Genomic DNA, 15032 nt, shown 5'->3' with positions numbered 1-15032 from the left:
ACTACACGCCAAATGGAAAAACAAAATTCATAGCAGACCCTTATCCGAGCAAGCAGCATGGGGGACAGGATCGCTCCCCCCTCCTGAACCACACCAGGCCACATGCCTTCAACATGGGAAGGGTGCTTTGGGTTCCCCCCAAAGCACCTTGTCCCCATGTTGATAGGGACAAGGACCTCTTCCCGACAACCCTGGCCATTGGTTGTGGGGGTCTACGGGTGGGGGGCTTATTGGAATCTGAAATATCCCCCAGATCCCAGTCCCCCCTATGTGAATGGGTATCAGGTACATTGTACCTCTACCCATTCACCAAAAAAGTGTCAAAAAGTAGTTCCCTTTAACAATATCCTCCTTAGCAGATATCAGGTATTTTAGTGTTCTAAGGTAAGTAACAGTAAGTAACAGCATTAGAAAACTTTTTCTCATACTTGTTTGCTTTTCGTTGGGAAATATTGTTAGGTTGTTTGAGATCCACCCACATACCCACAGTGTGTTTGAGATCCACCCACATATTTCAATAATTTTCTAGGCAGGGGACTGTGAAAGTCATTACCACAGTAACTTTTTTTTTTTGACAGTTTGTGGTTGATTTTTTAATTGTCTTTTGGCTTGTTGCCTTGTTGAGAAGTCCATTCTCTTTTAAGCTTTGGAGCAGTGGGATATTAAGCATTTGTAATTGTTTAATTCATTCTTCCCTGTATCCACACAATATTTTGTGTTCTTTTATATAACCCAAATGCATCCGTTACGAGCCTGCTCCCACCCAGACCTGGCAGTCAGCTACTAGGCAGACTTCCATTACCTGTGCTGCACAGGGAACAGCTACTAGGAACCAGGAATCCAGCTCTCTTTCTCTCCTCGTGGACTCCTTCATTCACCGCAGGTAAGACCCTGCCTCTCAGGGCCTACCATCCTGGGGAACCACTGACGGCCATCCTTCTCAGGGCAGCCGTCACTCAGACCCCTCACTGCGGCTCTCTATTCCCTCTTAGGCTCGGCATCCCCACTCGCACGGCCTCCCACGATTGTGGTGGCCCCCAGACACCCCACCTGGGTGTATTTTCGGCGCTTTTCGGCGTTTTTTACACGCCCGCGCCAGCCTGCTACTTTCCGCGGCCGCCGCGCCTCAGGAAAGTCCGCGGCTTCAGCCGCGGCCTACCGGCGCTCCGTCCGTTTCTCCCTGCGCCTGCCACCAATAGTGCAGGTCTTTCTGGTTATCGCACCTGCACCCCTAGAGGTCCCCTCCACCCCCCTGCTTAGCAACCAGATCGGTGGAATCATTTTCTTACCAACCTGATTGCCCCCCCAGCCTGGGTCCTGTGTCTTTGCCTGGCGGCCATCTTGGTGCACCCCAGCAACAGTGACACCCAGCATCCCCCCCCCCGTTTTTTTCCCCTCTTTAAGTTCAGCAGTCTTTGATCCAGGGCTTGAGCCGATCGCCTTTAGGGATCAGGAAGGAATTTTTTTTCCCTGCCGCAGCACATTGGCCAGCTTGCCCAGGGTTTTTTTTGCCTTCCTCTGGACCAAGGATTGCTGAGAGCGAGGATTCTCCGAATCCTCTCTCACCAAACACCCGCACCCCCGCCCACGGTGACTGGCAACAATGGTTAAATTGCGATACTCTGCGGATACCATTTGGGGTCTGAGACAATTCGCAACAATATTACCTGCCGTCACCAAAAAAGCCTTAAAATCAGATCAACTTTTGAGAGTCGATCGACGATCGATCATCAAAAATTTCAACCGTTCAACACAGCTCAAGCACATATCATGTGCGTTGCTTAACACCAGATCAGCAGTTAAACACCGATCAGAAATCCATGATTTCTTACTACAAAACGATCTAGACTGCCTCTTCATTACAGAAAGTTGGCTGTCAGACGATTGCAACACCATTCTCGGAGAACTGGTACCTGCAAATTATCGCATCTTAACGGAAAATAGAATAGGGCAAAGAGGAGGAGGCCTGGCGGTGATTCATAAGTCTCATATTGCAATCACTAAACCGGTCCTTCAAAATCCTCTACCTTTTATGGAAACCCTTACGCTTCAACTTCAAGCTCACTCTCAGGAGACCGTTCACATTCTCCTCTGCTATAGGCCCCCTGGGCCCAAATCGCAGTTGATTTCAGCATTAACGGAGTTCATATCCACTTACTCCCTTAACAGCAATCATCTTTTGCTGCTCGGGGATTTCAATTTGTGGGCCAACTCCTCACAGGATCCCATCGCGGAGGCCTGCATCGACCACCTGGAAGGGTTAGGACTTCAGCAACTTATATGCGGACCCACGCATGCTTCAGGTCACACTCTCGACCTAATTTTCAGACAAAATCTGAAAATAAACATTTTGGGTAATGAACCTTTGCCATGGACAGACCACCATGCAATTAGCTTCATAATTCCCAGAATTCCACTAGTCATGAAAGTACCCAAGCCGGTGACAATACACTGGGCTAGATCTCAGAGGAAGCTCCAATCGGAACTCTTCAGATCTACCCTGGGAAACCGAATTGGGGCTATTCCTCCTCAGCTAGCAGCCTCAGATACATTGGATGCCATAAATGCAGCTCTGTTACAGTCAGCCGACTTAGCAGCACCAAAGCGCAAAGTCCGCAGCCGGGCAAAAAAGTCCAGCTGGTTCAATAACCAGCTGTCGCTATTGAAGCAAGAGCGCAGAAGGGCGGAAGCCGCCTGGATAAGAAGTCCTTCAGAAGACCGCCTCAACTTCTACAAAGCAGTAACAACACGATATCACAAGGACATTTTCAAAGCCAAAAAACTTCACTTTTCCATGGTGATTAACAGCGCAATGAATCGCCCACGCGAACTCTTCAGGATGGTCACCCAGACCATGAATCCGGGATGTCTTGAAGTCCCCACTTCAGACACCCAAGAGTTCTGCAATGAACTATCGGATTTCTTCATCAACAAAATTGAAAAAATTCGGGTAAGTATTCGGCAAAACAATACTCCACTCAGCCCCCTCTTCAATCAAAACACCGACGAAACGCCTCTACAATCAACTAAGTTCACTTTGGAACCCATCTCCATTGATACCACTAAAAAATTCATTGGCGCGCTGCGCAACAGCACAGCACCCAATGACATCATTCCCACCAAGCTACTGAAGGATTGTGCCGACATCCTGGCGCCTCCGATCACACAGCTTATAAATCAGTCATTTAAGGAAGGCATAGTGCCTTCCCTGCTGAAAGAGGGCACAATCCTGCCGATCTTGAAAAAAACTAATTTGGATCCTATGGACCCAACTCACCGCCGTCCCATAACAGGTCTAAACGCTCTGTCCAAGATAATGGAGAAAGTGGTGGTAAATCAGCTGCAACAGCATCTGGATACCCACAACCTACTCGATCCATTTCAATCCGGGTTCCGTCCCGGACACGGGACAGAAACGGCCTTACTGAAAATATGGGACGATGCGCTCGAGGCCGCAGACGAAGGAGAGTCGTGTCTCCTGGTTCTGCTGGACCTAAGCGCAGCCTTTGACACAGTAGACCATAAATTGCTACTGAGACGACTAACAGAAGTCGCCGGAGTCTCAGAAGAGGCCTTACCATGGTTCTCCTCTTTTCTCGGAAACCGATCACAAACAGTGAAACTGGGATCTTTCACGTCAGAAAAACGCACGGTGCCATGTGGGGTCCCCCAAGGATCCCCCCTATCACCGGTGCTGTTTAATATCTATCTTCGTCCTCTCTTTGATATTATCAGTAGCCAAGAACTACTCTATCACTCTTATGCAGACGATACGCAGTTGTATTTTCGCATCTGCCAAAAAAAGGATCATCATCTCAGATTAGAGAAATGTCTCTCTTCAATAGAAAACTGGATGACTAAGAGTTATCTCAAACTCAATAGCGCAAAAACAGAACTCTTTATGTTCAATGCCAGTCGGAAGAGACAACCGACAACAAACTGGACACCTTCGCCCATCCTGGGTCAGACCATCTCCCCTAGCTCCAAAGTCAAAAGTCTAGGAGTCACGTTTGACACCTTCATGACAATGGACGCACAAATAGGGTCAGTAGTCAGCGGGACGCACCATTTGATGCGCCTACTACGCAGACTTATTCCATTTATTCCCAAAGAAGACATAGCAGTCGTGGTGGGAACAATCGTGAATTCCAGACTGGACTATGCAAATGCCCTTTACCTCGGGCTCCCCAAGTACCAAATCGCTCGTCTGCAAGTCGTACAGAATACGGCCGCCAGACTGGTGACTGGGAAAAAATCTTGGGAATCAATCTCACCTTCACTGAGATCCCTTCACTGGTTGCCAGTGAAAGACAGAATTGCATTCAAAGCACTCTGCCTGACACATAAGTGCATCCATGGGAAGGCTCCTAGATATCTATGCGACAAGATCAAAACGCTCAATTGCAACCGCATTCTGCGATCCACCGACCAAAATCTGGTCAAGGTTCCTAAAACCAAATACAAGTCCAAAGGAGAAAGAAGGTTTGCTTTCCAGGGCCCCAGGCTTTGGAATGCTTTACCAACCAGCATTCGGTTGGAGCAAAACCACCTGTCTTTCAGAAGGCAGATCAAAACCCTGCTTTTCTGATGGCATGAGACACTAACAACTAGCGCCCAGAAGCGATTCAGTTCGCATGTGCCGCGCTATATAAATTTTTCATTCATTCATTCATTCATTCATTCATTCATTCATTCATTATAGATCCACTCAATCATTACCAGGAGACAAATGGGTTTCTTTCTTCTAATGCTTTTAAAGTAATTTTTTCTATGTTTTATTTATGTCTCTGAAAAAGAAATCATAAAATAATGAGGCTAATGGGGTGCCATTTATTGGAACAACAATAGGTAAAGGATTGTTTAAAAAGGAGCTTTTGCAGAAGATCAGAAGCAATACAAAGACCATGGCCATACTGCCGCTAAAAAAATGAACACGTTTATAAGCACAGTGATGGGCTTTAGCAAAGTGCTTAGTGCTCCTGCAATCCCAAAGCCAGTGGAGTGCTACTCTTGTAAATAGTAAAGTGTGAGAAAACAATTCTAGGAGGAGAACCAGGTCATATAACCTGTAAGGCCCCGTACACACGACCAAACATGTCTGCTGAAACTGGTCCGTGGACCAGTTTCAGCAGACATGTTCGGTCGTGTGTAGGCCCGAGCGTGCAGGATTCCAGCAAACATTTGCCCGCCGGGCCTTTTCCCAGCGGGCAAATATTCCTGGACTTGTTTTAAAACAGTCCGCTGGAATCCTGCCCGCTCGGACATGTTCGGTCGTCTGTACAGACCTACCGTACATGTCCGAGCGCCCGCCATCCCTCGCATGCGTCGAATGACTTCGACGCATGCGTGGAAGCATTTAACTGGCAGGCCCGCCCACGTCACCGCGTCATCGTCGCGGCGACGCCACGGACACGCCCCGCGTATTGTTTACGCGCGGATTTCTGTACAATGGTTAGTACAGCCATCGTACAGAAATCCCCGGGCAGACATGTACGGTGAAAACGGTCCGGCGGACCGGTTTCATTGTACATGTTGGCCGGTGTGTACGCGGCCTTAAAGTCACATCACTACCTTTCATCCAATCACCAAGCTCTCTCTGCTGTATTAAACAAGGAGAACTAACAGGCTCTACTCTGTGGTTTGCATTTCATGAATTGGTCATAAAATGCAGGCTATGGTGTGTGTAACCTGGCAGAGTATAACAAAGAGAAGAGAGTGGTATTCACTCCTAATACATGGACCACACAATATCAAACAGAATTGCTAGCTGTAAAGCAAAATGTACTAGGGTTCCTCCAGAGTTTTTTGGGGGTGCCTTGAGGTGTGAGCAGAGGTGAACATTGATCTTCCACTTACACTGATCATCAATGTAAGGGTGCAATTTTTCACCAACATCCGATGCAAGGGGTCACTTCTACACTCGTTCGCCATTGACAACGTCACATATGACAAAACGTGTTTGGAGGAGGTTACACACTGACGTCACCATGCTGTTTCTTTAGGAGGATAGGAGTTTGCTTTTAGCCAGCTGGCTTTACAATTTATGCGCAATTTGGAAGCTTTGAAATGTAAGTGCAACTAATTTTATTGAGCAATAAATTATAACATAGACAGTATTACGCTATGGTCAGTTTTTTATTTTTGGGCTTACTACTGAATATTGTGATACAGAGCTTATGGTGTTACCGGCCTGTGAGTCATTGCAACCATCCATCCAGGGTTCCCTGAGATCTTCCATACAAGCAAAGGCTTTTGCTGGGCTATAGCCACATGCCTGGTTTGCTTGCTATCTGGTAAGCAAGTTTTCTATAAGGTGGACTTTAATTAGCGCAGCTTTTTTCTATATATCTATGCTTTGTGTATATCCCACATTTAGCTGCTGCTTTTGGATTGGTCCATCCATTTTTATTTTTTACCCCTTTCTATACTTCTACACTCCCCAGTAATGTAAGTGGGCACTTCTACATGGATTTTTTTTTGCATAACAGGTATGACACGCATCCCCTATATGCAGGTCCATGCCTATCAGAGTAATGCTTCTTTTTATTTTTGGCATTAGGGTGTAGTTGTGTAGAGTTTTTCTGTTTCTTTTCTGTTTTGAGGAGAGTTTTTACAAATTATTACTCTGTCACATAAGAATCCTGGGGGTAATCCACAAAAGGGATACGCCGGCGTATCTACTGATACGCCATCGTATCCCTGTTTCTGTCTTTGGAACTGATCCACAGAATCAGTTTCCAAGAGATAGACAGAAGATCCGACATGTGTAATTGAATTACACTGTCGGATCTTAAGGATGCAATTCTAGGCCGGCCGCTAGGTGGCGAGGCCATTGCGGCCAGCCTAGAATATGCAAATGAACACTTACGGCGATCCACGAACGTTCCGACGGGCCCGTTGCGCTAATTCTACGTCGTTTACGTCAAGTTACGCCGTGTAAAAATAGGGCTGAGTCCTATTTGACTAAGCCCTATTAAGTATGGCCGTCGTTCCCGCGTCGAAAATTCAAACTCTACGTCGTTTGCGTAAGACGTCCGTGAATGGCGCTGGACGCCATTTACGTTACCGTCTAAGCAAATGACGTCGGAGCGACGTCTGTTAGCGCAATGCACGTCGGGTAAGTTACCTGACGGAGCATGCGCAGTACGTCCGGCGCGGGAGCGCGCCTAATTTAAATGGGACTCGCCCATTTGAATTGGCCCGCCTTGCGCCGGACGGATTTAAGTTACACCGCCGCAAATTTCCAGGTAAGTGCTTTGTGGATCGGCACCTAACTTGGCAACTTTGCGGCAGTGTAACTTAAATGGAAAAAGTTACGTTGCGCTGGCTGGCTGTGGATCTGGCCCATAATTCCAAGAGTAGAAAAATTGTTCCTGTGAAATTCATGACCTATGAAGGTCAGACCAGAGAGACTTCCTCTTCATTAACAATATCGAGCTACTTGATATATATACGATCTACATAGGAAGCTTCATAGATCATGTATCTCCTTATTACTTTCTCTAAAGACCACAATATCCCCTTAAAACTATCTGAGAGCCCAGGGGTTGATTTACCAAAATTGGAGAGTGCAAAATCTGGTGCAGCTTTTCATGGTAGTCAATCAGCTTCTAACTTCAGCTTGTTCAATTAAGCTTTAAAGTGGATGCAAACCTGATTCAGGAAATTTGAGCTGGGCACATATATCTGCAATATTTTGGTATCTCTTTTCAATGAGCCAAGTCTTATAGCTCTCTTCTGAACGGTTCCTCTGTTATCACCCTGAGAACTCCTGACATATTTTTTGACTTTTTAGACAAAAGCAGCCTGAATCTTTTGTCAAAGGAGGTTGCTAAAATAGAGTAGCAGAGAGCAGCTCCTATTACAAAACAGCTCTGAGAGTCTCTGCCTATGATGAGAGGGGGTGTGTGCCTTTCCTCCAATCAGCAAGGTTAGCTATCTTGGCTGTATCCCCAGACATCACACTCTGTGTTAACCAGGAAGGGAAAATCTCCTAGCACAATCTCAACTTTCTAAACAGTATGTAAATGTGAAGACAGCAGATATACATATAAAACCTATATAGGGAGATTTGGTTAATCTCTGTGTATCATCTGAGGCAGTTCACTCCACTGGGTGTATGGAGGGTTTACATCCAACTTTAACAAAATAAAAACTGGAAGCTGATTGGTTTGTATGCACTTTCCAGTTTTAGTAAATCAGCCCCACTGTCTCAAACTATATTGTCCCATAAGACCAATCTTGGTATGTCTGACTACTATAGATAAAGCTGTCTCATCATACATCTATTTTCTTGTCAAACTAATCCTTCATTGTTTGACTAATATGGATAAAAGTGTCTTATAAATCTTTCAACTTAAATTTCCTCTCAATGGATCCATGCTTACTACCCATATCATAGCTTTCACATCTCAAAGTAGTTCATCATGCATGCCTAAAAAAAACCTTTGTAAATTACTATTTTATATCTGAGAATTGCAAAATCTTTAGAAGTACTATCTCTTAAAACTGTATTCTTCTTATTTCACTGTCATAAATGTCATATTATATCTGTTTTCTTATTACTCTGGTCATCAATTAATTTCTTCCTCTGGTCAGGAATTAACCCCATTGTAAATGAAGATAATGTAATCCCTTATGTTTATGGCATCTGTCCATGTGGGCCGGAGCTAACATTAGCATGATCATGGTTTTCGCAAACCTTTTTGATACATGGGTTTCCATTTTCATAATTTCCATCCCATATCACCATCTCATTTCATTTTGTGCACATTAGAAATGGTTCTATCTAATTATGCTGATCCGGAATATGTGCTACGCAAACATTTAGGAAACCTTGTGTCATGCTTGTTTGAAAGTGTACTGGGCAAAAGCACATATGACATGTTTTGTATGTTGTATTGCCTCCTCTGCACCTTTTTTTTAAACCCCCTAATTAACAAACAACCGTGGTGCAACCACACTTGTTGTATGCAGTTTTGGGGAAGTTGCAGCGCAGTCTTATTAATTTGCACGTGTGGGTCAACGTGGAGTATAATTCCTGCACTGTGGCCTCAGCATGTGTACAACTTGCCAACTGCCTCAGCAGCAGCAGGGGAGTAATTGAGGGGCAGTAAAAAACACAGCTTTATGGGGGGTTTTACTACCCCTCAAGCGCAAGTGCAAATTAGGCCAAAGGGAGCACTTCTCCAATAACCATCAATGTATGGGGGGTCTTCTCCAAAGACCATTAATGTAGGGGATTATTTCTCCAATGACCAGCAATGTTAGGGGGCACTTCTACAATGAGCAGTAAATTAAGGGGGACTTCTACAATGACCAGTAAAGTAAGAGTGCACGTCTACAATGTCCAGTAAAGTAAGGGGACACTTCTACAATGACCAGTAAAGTAAGGGGGCACTTCTACAATGAGCAGTAAAGTAAGGGGGGCACTTTTAAAATCCCCAATAAAGTAAGGGGGGCACTTTTACAATGACACATAAAGTAAGGGGGCACTTTTACAATGACCAGTAAAGTTAGAGGGCACTTCTGCAACGACAAGCAATGTAAAGGGGCACGTCTACAATGACCAGGGAAGTAAAGGGTACTTTTACAATGGCCAGTAAAGTTAGAGGGCACTTCTAAAATGACCAGTAAAGTAAAGGTTTACTTCAAAACTGAAAAGTAAAGTATGGGGGCATTTCTACAATGACTAAGAAAGTAAGATGGCACCTTTATAACGACCAGTAAAGTAAGGGGATACTTCTACAATGATCAGGAAAGTAAGGGGGACTTCTACAATGACCATTTATGTAAAGGAGACACTTATATGACGACCAGTAAAGTAAGGGGGCCCTTCTACAATAACCAGTAAAGTAAGGGGGACTTCTACAATGACCAGTAACGTTAGAGGGCACTTATACAATGACCAGTAAAGTAAGTGGGCACTTCAACAATGACCAGTAAAGTAAGGGGGACTTCTACAATGACCAGTAACGTTAGAGGGCACTTATACAATGACCAGTAAAGTAAGGGGGACTTCTACAATGACCAGTAAAGTTAGAGGGCACTTCTACAATGACCAGTTAAGTAAGTGGGCACTTCAACAATGACCAGTAAAGTTAGTTTTGTTATCTAGAGCATAATGGTGTTCCACACCCTTATGTTAAATCATCTAGGTCCAGAAAATTCTTTGGTATTTTGTTTTTTCCTGTACTTTCTATATATCACACTAATATAACATTGACGGTAGATACAATGTTTTGCAGGGGTTCCCTAGGACCTGGAAATAATTTAAAGCTTACATGTGTGTTTTTTGGATTACAGGATCCTATAGACCCCCAACGCCCCCCCATACTTTCCTAAGCAACTGGTGAACAAATACATGTTATAACCTCATACTGATATTATATTATATTAGTGAGAACTGCTTTAATTCCAGATGATGGAATCTGCCGGTGCAGTGCTTTCACCCTGAACTCTGTTCCAATGCCCAAATGATAACACTATTATCAGTTCTTTACTATCCAATGTGTCAGGGATTTTATTATGAATGACTGAACATTTCTGTAATCTGTAATTCAGAGCCAGTGCTCCTGTTGGCCGACGCTGCGTATATTTCCCAGCATTAAGTATCTGAAAGAAATACTAATGGCTCATTAATGTACGAGAAGGCAATCTCTCTGACCCGAGGCATTATTTCCGAAGGTTTTCCGGCTATATTGTTGGAGATGCGGAACTTTAATATTTCACTATTTCTAAAGTCTGTCTCCACACACTGACCCTTTTTCTGGCTGCTCAGTCGTGTGTAGAATCTCTTTGATTTACTGTGCTCGCTAATGAGGTGTGAAGCACAGCAGAATGTATAAAAGTTTACCTAGAGAGAGACACAAACCACATTACGGTCCAATCTTCAGAGAAAAACGTAGAGCCAAAGAGTCAGCGGGTCATCACCATGCTTAAATGTTATTAGTGTCGTTTTGGTTAACCAGTTATCAACTTAAAGGGACATAACTCCATCATTTTCTTAGCTGTTTACCAATAGGCAGAGACAAAATATAGCTGGGTCACATTATCACAGTTTGCAACATGCTGCTATCTAGTTCACATTGTAAAACAACCCATTCAGTTTAAAATATAAATGAAAGGCAAAACATTTTTGTATAGATATAAAAAAAAGATTATAAATACCTTTTTCCACTTTTTAAGTGATTACATTCCCTCTGTTCTCAGCTGCATAAGAGCTGGGGGAGGAGAAGCAGCATCACGCTGAGCCTCCCAGTGAATGGCAGTGCAATGGGCGCATGTCAGGACAAGTCTGAACTTTGGAGAAGAGCACACTGAGGGCCAGATTCACCAAAGAGATACAACGGCGTATCTCCTGATACGCCGTCGTATCTCTGTTTCTATCTATGCGACTGATTCATAGAATCAGTTACGCATAGATATCCATAAGATCCGACAGGTGTAATTGTTTTACACTGTCGGATCTTAGGATGCAGTACCGCGGCCGCCGCTGGGGGGAGTTTGCGTCGTAAACCAGCGTCGGGTATGCAAATTAGGAGTTACGGCGATTCCCGACGGATTTTCGCGTTCGCTACGTCGCTGCTAGTCTAGTTTCCCGTCGCAAAGTTAGTCGTCGTTTGACATGCCCTAACTTTACTCAGCAATCGTATTGCTGTTTAAAGTATGGCCATCGTTCCCGCGTCGAAATTTAACATTTAACGTCGTTTGCGTAACACGTCCGGGAATACGGAAGTACGCTACGCGCGTCGCCGTTCGAAAAAATGACGTCACTGCGCGCAAAGCACGACGGGAATTGCAAAACTGAGCATGCGCAGTAGGTCCGGCGCGGGAGCGCGCCTAATTTAAATGGCACACGCCCATTTGAATTGGCCCGCCTTGCGCCGGAGGCCGCCGGCGTAGGTTTTCATTGCAAGTGCTTTGTGAATTAGGCACTTGCGATGAAAACTTGCGGCGGTGTAACGTATCTACGATATGTTACGCAGCCGCTCACCTACGTGAATCTGGCCCTGAGTTCCCAGCATAGCTAGAGAACCGACCATGGTTTGTTCTCCTGCCTAGTGTGGTCAGTTTTTAACAGAAAAGCAGAGGGACTGGCAGGAACACCAGGGATTTCACACAAAGGAAGCACTACAGGAGAACAGGATACTTCTTCATATAAGCACATGGTATAGCAGACACATTAACCACTTGCCGACCAGCCGCCGTCGTTATACGGCAGCAGGTCGGCTGTCCTGCGGAAAAACGATGTAGCTGTATGGCGGCTCGCACAGGCCCGATAGCGGGCAGGTGCGCGCCGCCGTTGACACGTGCTCCCACCAGCTGCGGGAGCGTGTCTGTGGGTCTGGCGGACTCGATAAAAACACAATATCGGCCTAAACTGAGATTTTTTTTTTATTGGGATATTATTATAACAAAAAGTAAAAAAATTTTTTTTTCAAAACCGCAGAGATGATCAAATACCACCAAAAGAAAGCTCTATTTGTGGGAAAAAAATGATAAAAATATAATTTGGGTACAGTGTTGTATCACCGCGCAATTGTCATTCAAAATGCGTTAGCGCTGAAAGCTGAAAATTGGTCTGGGCAGGAAGACCGAGTAAGGAAGTGGTTAATATACGCCTATTGCGATTTGTTTACCAAAAATATGTAGAAGAATACATATTGTCCTAAACTGATGAATACATTTGTTTTTTAAGATATATATTTTTGGATTTGTATTATAGCAAAAAGTAAAAAAAAAAAAAAAGTTTAAAAAAAAAAAAATTCAAGCAGAGGTGATTAATTACCATCAAAGGAAAAATGCTCTATTTGTGGTGAAAAAAAGGACATACATTTTGTTTGGGTACAGCATTGCATGACCACGCAATTGTCAGTTAAAGCAACGCAGTGCCGTATCGCAAAAAATGGCTCGGTCATTAAGGGGGAAAATCTTTCCGAGGCTGAAGTGGTTAATGTGCCTTATTTAAAGTGATACTAAAGCACTGTGAGCCAAGTCGCTGCTCTGTGTGTCCATTCAGACATGGAGCCATGGCCCAGCCCTGCCCCCTCTCTCATCATTTGCTCACTGAATTTGATTAACAGCAGCAGGATCCAATGGGCCTCTTCTGCTGTCTCAGCCAATCAGGAAGGAGAGTCTCGGCCATCCGAGTCTCTCATGCAACATCACTGGATCGAGTTGAGTAAATACTAGGGGGAGGCTGCTGCACACAGAGGCCCGGATTCACGTAGAAGCGCGCATCTTTGTGCGGGCGTAACGTATCCTATTTACGTTACGCCTCCGCAACTTTGAGAGGCAAGTGCTGTATTCTCAAAGCAAAGTTGCGGCGGTGTAGCGTAAATAGGTCGGCGTAAGCCCGCCTAATTCAAATGTGGAAGATGTGGGCGTGTATTATGTAAATGTATGGTGACCCCGCGTAAATGACGCTTTCTCCGAACGGCGCATGCGCCGTCCGTGAAAGTATCCCAGTGCGCATGCTCCAAATTAACCCGCAAAAAGCCAATGCTTTCGACGTGAACGTAAATTACGCACAGCCCTATTCGCAAACGACTTACGCAAACAACGTAATCTACGCCTCATATAGCAGGGGTAATTTTATGCCGGGAAAAGCCTAACGTGAACGGCGTATCTGTAATGGGACGGCCGGGCGTACATTTGTGAATTGGCGTATCTAGCTGATTTACATATTCTAGGCGTAAATCAGCGTACACGCCCCTAGCGGCCAGCGTAAATATGCAGTTAAGATACGACGGCATAGGAGACTTACGCTGGTCGTATCTTATACAAATTCTGGTGTATCTGATTCTTTGAATCAGGCGCCCAGATACGACGGCTCAGACTCAGAGTTACGACGGCGTATCTATTTGTCCCACAAATAGAGCTTTCTTTTGGTGGTATTTGATCGCCTGGGGTTTTTATTTTTTGCTATACAATTAAAAAAAGTGGTATAGCTGTTCGGTGGGGAGTCCATCTGAGGAGAGCCAATGAGAGGCTGGCGATCCAATAGGGTCTCGACAAACCACCGAGGATCGAGGTATCCGGACACTGAGAGGCTGGTCACCTGTCAGTCGGTACCTGAAAGTAACTTGAAGGAGATCCAGGCGTAATTCTACCAAGGAGGTTCATCTCCGTAACCACAATCAGGAGGGCCTGTGGCAGAGGTTTCTCTCTGAATGCATTCCAGGAGGGTCTGTGGCAGAGACTTTTCCTTAAAAGTTCGAGCGATACTCTGGCTGCCAGGTCAGTGAGAGAGGCCTGTCCGGGTACGCTATTCCTCCTCAAGCAGCAGTGGCGCAAGAAGTGTTACACGTGGGAGCAGGATTGTTTCCCTATTGCTACGCCTGAATTTGCTATTCTTCTTCTCCTTTCAACTCTACCTTCTTCACCACAAGTTTTATTGTTTTTACCCGGCTGGGCAATAAAGAGGACAGCAAAAGACACCTGTCGTGGACATTCCTTTACCACAGCTATATGCACCGTACACCCCTAACATGCCACCCAAAACAAACCAGCAGCTCCTTCGGGGTTAGTGCTACATACAATTTTGTAAATAAGTAAGTTTTCTCCTTCACTGATGGGCACTGATGAGGCGGCGCCAATGAGGTGGCACTGACGATGGGCACTGATATTCAGCACTGATGGGCACTGGTAGGCGGCACTGTTGGGTGGCACTGATATGCAGCACTGATGGGCATTGATAGGCGGCACTGATGGGCACTCATCGGTGGCACTGGTGGGTACTGATAGGCGACACTGATGGGCACTGAAAGTCTGCAATGGTGGGTACTTATGGGTGGCATTGATAGGCGGCACTGCTGGGCACTGATAGGCAGCACTGATGGGCACTGATGGGCATCGATACATGGCACTGATGGGCACTAATGGGCAATGATATGCAGCACTGATGGGTATCCCTGGTGGCACTGGCACTGGCAGGGATTTTGAATGGGCACTGGTTGGCAGCTGCCTGGGCATTGATTGGCAGGTGCCTTGGCACAAATTGTCATTCCCTGGTGGTCTAGGAAGCATAC

General features: G+C 45.3%; 1 protein-coding gene across 2 annotated transcripts in view; it reads left to right on the top strand.

Moving 5' to 3' along the window:
- The window catches only part of STK32B (serine/threonine kinase 32B), a 363206-nt gene that overhangs the window by 240792 nt on the left and 107382 nt on the right, over positions 1 to 15032 (top strand). The gene's annotated exons all lie outside the window — the stretch shown is intronic.

This window comes from Rana temporaria, chromosome 1 (assembly GCF_905171775.1).
Source record: "Rana temporaria chromosome 1, aRanTem1.1, whole genome shotgun sequence".
Lineage (NCBI taxonomy): Eukaryota > Metazoa > Chordata > Amphibia > Anura > Ranidae > Rana > Rana temporaria.
Note: the sequence above shows the minus strand (reverse complement) of the source record. Positions and strands in the feature narration are given on the sequence as shown.